The sequence below is a fragment of the Mustela erminea genome, chromosome 12, assembly GCF_009829155.1.
Source record: "Mustela erminea isolate mMusErm1 chromosome 12, mMusErm1.Pri, whole genome shotgun sequence".
Classification (NCBI taxonomy): Eukaryota; Metazoa; Chordata; class Mammalia; order Carnivora; family Mustelidae; genus Mustela; species Mustela erminea.
This window is the reverse complement of record NC_045625.1, coordinates 34,723,800-34,731,621: the sequence shown is the minus strand read 5'-3', so window position 1 is coordinate 34,731,621 and position 7,822 is coordinate 34,723,800. Positions and strand designations below refer to the sequence as shown.

Here is a 7,822-nt window from a genome sequence, read left to right as displayed (position 1 = left end):
ATGTCCCCCTGAGTTTAAGATTCTGGCTTATGTAATTGGAAATCTGGATGTGAAGCAAGTTCAAGTTGATGCCATAAAGACAGTAAAATAATTAATCACATTGCTCTGTTTAATCGATTCAAGGGCACAGAAAGACCCTTGCAGCCCAGGTGAGTCCTCAGGAGTGGCCCTCACTGCCGTGCTAAGCTTGGCAGGCAGGGGGAGGGGAGGCAGAAATCAGCCTTAGGGGTCACAGGACCGGTCCTCCTCAGGGTGTGCTCCCCAAGCACACTGAAGCCCTGCCTATAAATGTGTCAGACGTCTGTCCCCCTCTGTTCATCCCTCCCTCTGCCAGCAGCTCCCTGTCCCTGGCTTCTGGTGTCCCTGGCTTCTGGCATAGCGCGCCTGCCCTTCTGCACACACCAGCCCCGTGCAGCCTCTCTAGATGGAGCGCTCTGATTAGAATAATCCCCGCACAGCTCACAAAAGACTTCTACCTCCACACTCTTGTTCTAGCCTCCTAGCACTCAGCGAAGCAGGCAGAGCAGTTATTCTTTCCCTCCCTGCTTGTCCTAGGGGAGAACAGAGGCTCTGCTGGGTTCTGGGGGAAATGGTCCATTTCACATAGATCTTTCTCCAAGTCACACAGCTAGCTGGTAGAGCTGGGTCTTGCCTTCCCATCTGGGTGACTTCTCAGCCTGGGCTCTCTTGGCTCTGCCTCACCGGCTCCCGGAGGGGTCAGTAGCATGAAGGGGTGGGCATCCACCTGAGGAGGCTGCTCCGAGGGCAGGGACCAGCCGTGAGCTAGAAAACTGATGGTCTTTGCACATTTGTAACGGGCTAGGTGCTGTTCTAAACCGCGTTCACATGTCACTTTGCTCTTCCCATCACCGTCTGACGTAGCTGCTGTTATTGCTCCTGTTCTGTAGATAAAGAAATCAAGGCGCAGGGACTGTAAGAAACTTGTGCAAAGTCACACAGCTAGGAAGTGGTAGAGCTGGGATTTGAACTTGTGTTCATAATTGCTGTACCCTATGGGCTCTGTGGCAGCCTGGGAGTGACCTTGATGCAGGTTTTTTTCCCACATGACTTGGGGCCTCAGTGTCTAGCCCAGGGCTGGGCACAGAGAAGGGGCTTGTGCGAATTTTTCTGAAGGACAGGAGAGCCCAGCTTGGTGGGGTGCTCCTGCCTTTGGGCTGTCCAGCTCCTTACCACCTTCATTAATTTATTCTTCTCACAAGTGTTTCTTGAGCCCTGTCCTAGCCCTGGGGATACAGTGGTGGATAAGCTGGTCTCTGCTTTTGTGGAGGCATGTGGGGTAGGGACAGGTCAGCGAATCATAAAGGGGTGTGGTACATGTGAAGATGGGGGCCGCCAGGCACAATGACAGCAGAGAAAGGACACACACGGCATGTGGAAGGGATAGTGTCCACAAAGGCAGAAGGAGGGGGAGAAACAGACTCCTTGCTGAGCAGGGAGCCTGACGCTGGGCTCCATCCCAAGATCCTGGGGTTATGACCTGAGCCAAAGGCCAATGCTTAACATACCAAGCCACCCAGGTGACCCTGACCTGGATTTTGATGTCAGTCCACCAGCTAGAAGCTGTGTGACCTCAGAGGGGTAATGTTCTCTTTGTTATCTGAAGTGGGGGTGATAGTGATGCAGCTCTAACAGCAGTTATGGGCTTCAGTAAGCTCTCTGGGAAGTGTTTAGCACAGTTACTGGTCACTCCCAAGAACTTTGTCGCCTTTTCTGTTTGTTTTGGCCAGCACATAGTAGGTGATTAGCAAGCAATTCAGAGGTTGCAAAGTGACGGTTTGGCTGGCTGAGTACTGGCAGGCAGATAGTCCGGGGTGACTGGAGTTTCTGAGCAGGGGGGATGCTGCAGGGCTGTCTGTCCCTCCGCAGTTCCTCCCATTCTGTCTTCCAGAGCAGGATCTTCAGCGTCGGGGGCTGGTCCCCTCTTTCCATCAATGTTCAGTTCCCCAGTCCTTCCCCAGCAACTGTGTGGGGAGGGAGGCAAGGCTGCTGTGCACTCCCATTCTACAAAAAGGAGAAGCAGAGGTGTAGGGAGACAATGACACTTGCCCAAGTTTCCTCTGGAGGCAGGAGGGAGGTCTGGGTTCCTCTGTGGGGATCACAGAGTCCCTTGATGTCACTTTGTGGCAGGCCAGCACCCAGAGGGTGGGGACCTGAGAGCTGAGGGTGCTGCCTGACTTCCAGCCGCTTGTGCAACCTTGGGGCTTAGGTAACCTGGAAGATTGAGAAACAGGGTTCAATGCCAGGCTGGAGGCGGCGCTAGCTTGTGTGTAGAGGGGCTGTATCTCTTCAAATTCTTGGAAAGGAGGAACATATTCAGCTTCCCCTAGTCTCCACCTGGGTCCTGTTACCCAGGAGGGGAAACCTGGGGCAGGAGGAATGACCTGGGGTCCACCTTGATGTCCTCCCTGACATCTGAACTGGAACTTGCCTCTGGTGAATCTATCTGCCTCATCTGTCTACCCACAATTAGTTATTCCCATAATAATCGTTAGCAGGATGAGTCAAGCCCTATTTAAGCACATCATATATATATGTATGTGTGTGTGTGTGTGTGTGTGTGTGTGTGTATGTATATATATGTATATAATCAGCCCAGTCAATCCCCATTTTACAGATGGGGAAACTGAGGCACACAAGGATTAAATAGTTCAAGGTCACACAGCTCACAGGTGGCAGAGTTGGGATTTGGAGTCTGGTCCTAACACTCACAGGTCACTCCCTCCCATCCACTGCCACAGAAAGCCATATGGATCAGACAGAGCTCTTGTCCTCAGGCAGCGTGTTGTCTGTTAGGAGGCTAAGGGAAGACCAGGTAAAGTCCTGTGGGCCTTCAGAGAGTGAAATAGAACCATGATGACAGATGTGTGTGTGTGTGTGTGTGTGTGTGTGTGTGTGTGTAGTTATGGAGCAGGTGCTACGGGCTTTAGACACAAAGGGTGGAGAGGCATTCCAGACAAGGGATTAGCATGAGCTGACGTACAGAGGCAGTAAAATGCTGTGATTTTACCACTTGGTTAGGATGTTGGGTGCAAAATATTGTCATGGGAAATAAGATTGGGAGTGGTTTGTTAGAGCAAAATTGTGGAGGACACTGATTATTATTCTATGAATAATGGGATTTGTTCTCAGAGTACTTGGTAGCCACTGCAGTTCTTTAAGCAGGAGTGATGTGGTCTGAAGTGTGTTTCTGGAAGGCCAATCTGGCAGTGACAGGTGAGGATGAATTAGAAGGGGACAAGTGTCAAGATCAGAGAGGGATGGCCTGAATGTGAGCAAGGAACAGACTGGCATGAGAGGGACAGGAGAATAGGGTCAACAGGGCCAGACCAGGAAGTGCTGGGGACTCGCATTTCTGGTCAAGAAAACTCAGAGGCCAGAGATGCCACTGACAGAAAAGGGGAGAACAAGTTTGGGGGAGACTCGATGTTTCTCTGACCAGAACCATTCACTCAAACGCCACCTCCTCGGTGGGGCTCAGCTTGCTTTCCTTCCCACAATGATTACTTTATGTGCTCATCGCTTGTTGATTGAATTAATGTGTGAACGTGCCCTTCAGGCAGGAGTGAATATTCCTGTGCTTAAGAGGTGAGAGCAGGGGGCGCCCGGGTGGCTCAGTGGGTTAAAGCCTCTGCCTTCGGCTCAGGTCATGATCCCAGAGTCTTGGGATTGAGCCCCCTATCGGGCTCTCTGCTCAGCAGGGAGCCTGCTTCCTCCTCTCTCTCTGCCTCCTTGTGATCTGTCAAATAAATAAATAAAATCTTCAAAAAAAAAAAAAAAAAAAAGAGGTGAGAGCAGGAAGCCAGGGCCAGCCTGTGAGCTGGGGTCCGCAAGGTTGCCCGAGCAGCACCTATGGTCTTCCCTGGACTCTGGGCTGGGGTAAGTAGCTCCCCTCCCAGCGACCCCAAGGGTGCTGGCCCAGGGCTCCCAGGTGGGCGCAGCCCAGTCAAGGGTGTGGAGGTGGAACTTCCCGGTGGGTGGCCAATGAGGAGGTGCACTACAGAAGGGCCCGCCCCGGAACTGAGCGCTCCCAGGGGGCGGTGCGGGGCTCCACCTGGCTTCCCCCGGTGGCCCGTGTGGACCTTCGCTGCTGCTTTCCTGTGCGAAGGGGCCAGACCTCAATCTCCAGGGAGTCTCCATTGCCTTGCGCCCTTTTCATTTGGGCAGAGGCCTTCAAGGATTCGTTCTGTGAGTCTGGTTTAGTTGTTCTTTCGTTTAACAAAGTGTCTTCTGGCTCTCAGCACCAAACTCTGTTCTAGGTATTGGCATTCCTGCTTCAGACCCTGCCCTTAGGGACCTTACCATCTGTATGAATGGAAGAAGGAAGTAAACCAGCTCTCAGTTTACTTTATAATTACACACTATTATAAGCGTAACAAGAAACAAAATAAATGGGGGCGTAATTTAGATTGAAGGTCACATTTGAGTTGGCCTTGGAAGGATTCCATTCAGTAAGCCAAAGGTGGTTGGAGGTTGGAGAAGGTGCTGGAACTGAAATTGAGCTTGCTACATCCAGGGCTGAGCAGCCAGGCCCCCGGGGAGGGCAGAGGAGGGCAGGTCCGTCGGGACTTGGGCTGTTTTGTTTAGATTCTTTCCAAAGGATGCTAGGAAGCCACTGAAGATTTTTATCGGGAAGGGTCATGTATTTTTAAAACAGTCACTCTGACTTTGTATGTAGAATGGACTGGGGAAGAGGAAGAGGATTTTTATGGGGATGGCCTAGTTTTCCTCTTCACTGTGACTGGTCACTAAAGGGAGTTTGGGACAAGACAACGTTCAGAACCTTGAGCTGAAGAGCTGTGCATCAGAGGAGACACAGATTAGCTCTAATCCTCTCCAGAAATACAGGAGTTTGCCACGTGGCTTTGGGAAAGCAACTTTCCGGACCCAGATCAGCAGTGCAGGGAGGAGAGAAAGGACGTGGAATGTGTCACAAGCCACACAGGCCTCCCACCCAGGTGCTCCCCACACCCACGTGCATTCCTTACATCTTTCTGAGGCCAGTTTTCCTTTCCTGTTACAGTACTGCCCCCCAGATTTCCTGGCTGGGTTCTTCTCTAGTCCTGGTTAGCTGTGAGATGGGACTCCTCCATTTCCTTGCCATAAGTCCCCCAATCTCTTGCTTTGATGTTTTGATTTCTGAGAGTCATTTGCCTCCCAGATCCTTAGCTGAAGCAGGGTCCAAACAGTCCGCAGCCAGTGAGAAATGTCCTGTGGCCAGGTGTGGTTGGACAGGAGGCTGCTTTGACAGTCCTCCAGACTGTGGAGACTACAAGAGCAGAGACTACTCAGGTTTCTCCCCATCGCTGTGTTCCCAGCACCCTGCCTAGAGTGTAGTAAATCTTTAGTAAATACTTGTTGTACGGATGCCTTACCATGTTTTTTCAAATCTAAGGCACCATCAGTTATAAGCAACACTGTGAATTCATTCATTACTTTTCAGGAAATGCAAAGGAGGGTCATGACATTAAATACGCACCTCAGTTGTAAGATGCGTTCCGACAATAGGAATGCTAAAATGTGAAAAAACAATATGTGTGCCCAGAACTTGGGTGATTCTCATCTTTCCAGACACCAGCTTATACGGCCAGTTCAGCTGTGAAGAGCGCATTGTTTTCATTCTCCTGCCAGTGCTTGCTTTTATGGAGACATATCCCCAGGCCGGTGGGTTTTCTGACCAGCTTTCCTCTCCTCCGGAAAGGAGCCGTGTCCCCCAGGCAGCCGTTGTGCACGGATGAGCCCCTGTGGCCTCTTAACGTGACTTTGTAAAGGACCTGCTCCACAACATATTTTCTTTGGACTTTATAGGAATAATGGCATGACATAAAACTGTGCAACCAGATTCAAATGAAAGGACAAATGTAGTTGGCCAAAATGAACAATTATAGGAAACAAAGGGAAAATAACGATTAAAGATCTTTCATTACAGCCAGCTAATTATCATGAGTTCTGGACTTAACTGTTCAGGCATAGAATTAAAAACCTTAATTATATTGTCACCTTTGTCTCTCAGCTCCCATTGCCACAAATGAATCCATTTACTGTAAGTGCCGCTGATGAGCAGAAATTGATGGCAGTCCCAGCGAGGTGGGAGAGGGGGCCCAGGAGTGGTGGTGGGGGGTGTGCACCAGGCAGCACTACCAGGCCCGCACAGCTGGGCGGCATCTGCATTCCAGGACATTATAAATTAGAAACACTTTTAATGAGACAAATATAGGTTTGATGGATTTTATGATTTCTTCTCCCCTTCAAACTGCTAACAATGCCGCTCCTCCTCTTTCTCCCTTTCTATTAGAGCTGGCCTCTTGTTAAGTGATTGCATTAATGGTCTTTGGAGACAGGCTGAGTGTGGGAGGACAAGGGGGACTTCCCTTGTGAGGGTACTGGAAGGTTCTTTCTAAAGGAAGACAATTCCCAGCTGTAGTTCCAAATGGGAGCCTTTTCAGGCCCAGAGCAATGAGTGGAAACGTGAGATTACTTTGAGAGTGAGGGAAATTGGAAAAGAAAGATGCACGACGGTTGGGAAGATAAAATCCTCAAAACTAGCCAGTTGCTTGTTGGAGAGACCGGCCAGTTTTGGGAGAGAAGCCAGGTGTGGCTACTAGAGGTGGTCAGGTGGTCAGTTTCTTGACTGGACGGTGGGGTGGAGTACAGCTGGGAGTGGAGAGCCTTAGAATTGTAAGTATTCTACGCGGTATAGTAGTGGTGGACACAGACTCAGGAGCCAAAGTGCCTGGGCTTGAATCCCAGACTACCTCTTTTCTGTGTGACTCGGGGCACATTACTTAACCACTCTGGGCCTTGACCCCTCATCTGCAAGGTGGAGCTATTCATGGTACCCACCCCATAGGATTGTTTTGAGGATTAAAAGAGTGAATATGCATACAGCGTAGAACAGTGCCGGGCCTATTGCAAGAACTACATAAGTGTCAAAAACAAGTTAAAAACATCCCTGAATTCAGATATTGTCTTCATTTAATGGCATTGTGACCTTGGATCTCAATTTCTTCTGTAAAATGGGAGGAATCACCATATATACCACAGAGGTTTACACTAGGGAGTCCATGAAAAAATGGGAGTGTACAGCTGCTGCGTACTCTTACCGTGCCTAACTCCAGCTCTGCTATGAGCCTGCTTGGATTTCAGAGCTATGGGAGGAAAAGGCATGCACAGAGTCATGAAGAAACTTTACCTAAAATAAGCTGAAAGCCATCTACTAACACCCGCGGCAGCCGGGGCTGTCTGGGAGGCGTGGGGGTGTTCCTGGGAGGCCGGCGGCACTGGGCACAGGGTGGGACATCAGGCAGTGTGGCTGTCCTGACTGGACATGAGTCAAGGTCTCTGGCTCGCCGGTGTGTCTGGAGAAGGGGTGCAGGTCTGCCCTGGCGTGGACACTCCTCTATCTCCTATCTTTGGAAGCGTTGGGAGCCTGTGTTGCCATGGTGACAGTGGAGGAGTTAATGGGATGGAACTCCTCCCAGGACTGGCAGTGGGATGGCTGCAGCAGCTCCACGGTGTGAAGATGCCCAGAACAAAAGGGTGAGCCCCCGGCCCTGCAGGGTCACAGCCAAACCCAGGCTGTGGGGATTTCGGACTCCACTGCCCAGAGAACAGGAAGGAGTGTCACTGCTGAAGGCCTTTACCCCCATTTTGGGCCACCCCCCCCCACCACCCGCCAGGACAAAGACTAGGGTGGGGAGATATCGGGGAGACAGAGAGGACAGGGGTACCAGTTAGAGACAGGAAACAAGGGGCAAGGTGAGTGTGTGGAATCCCCCCATTCCTCAAGTGAAGATCCCGGACA

The 7,822-nt window shown here is 50.9% G+C and overlaps 1 long non-coding RNA gene across 1 annotated transcript in view; it reads left to right on the top strand.

The window, feature by feature from the left end:
• The first annotated feature begins 4,095 nt into the window (after positions 1–4,095).
• LOC116569918 overlaps positions 4,096–7,822 on the top strand; it is a 57,804-nt gene continuing 54,077 nt past the window's right edge. The window contains exon 1 of the long non-coding RNA XR_004277248.1: positions 4,096–4,206. This is a non-coding gene — a long non-coding RNA (uncharacterized LOC116569918). The remainder of the gene's footprint in view (positions 4,207–7,822) is intronic.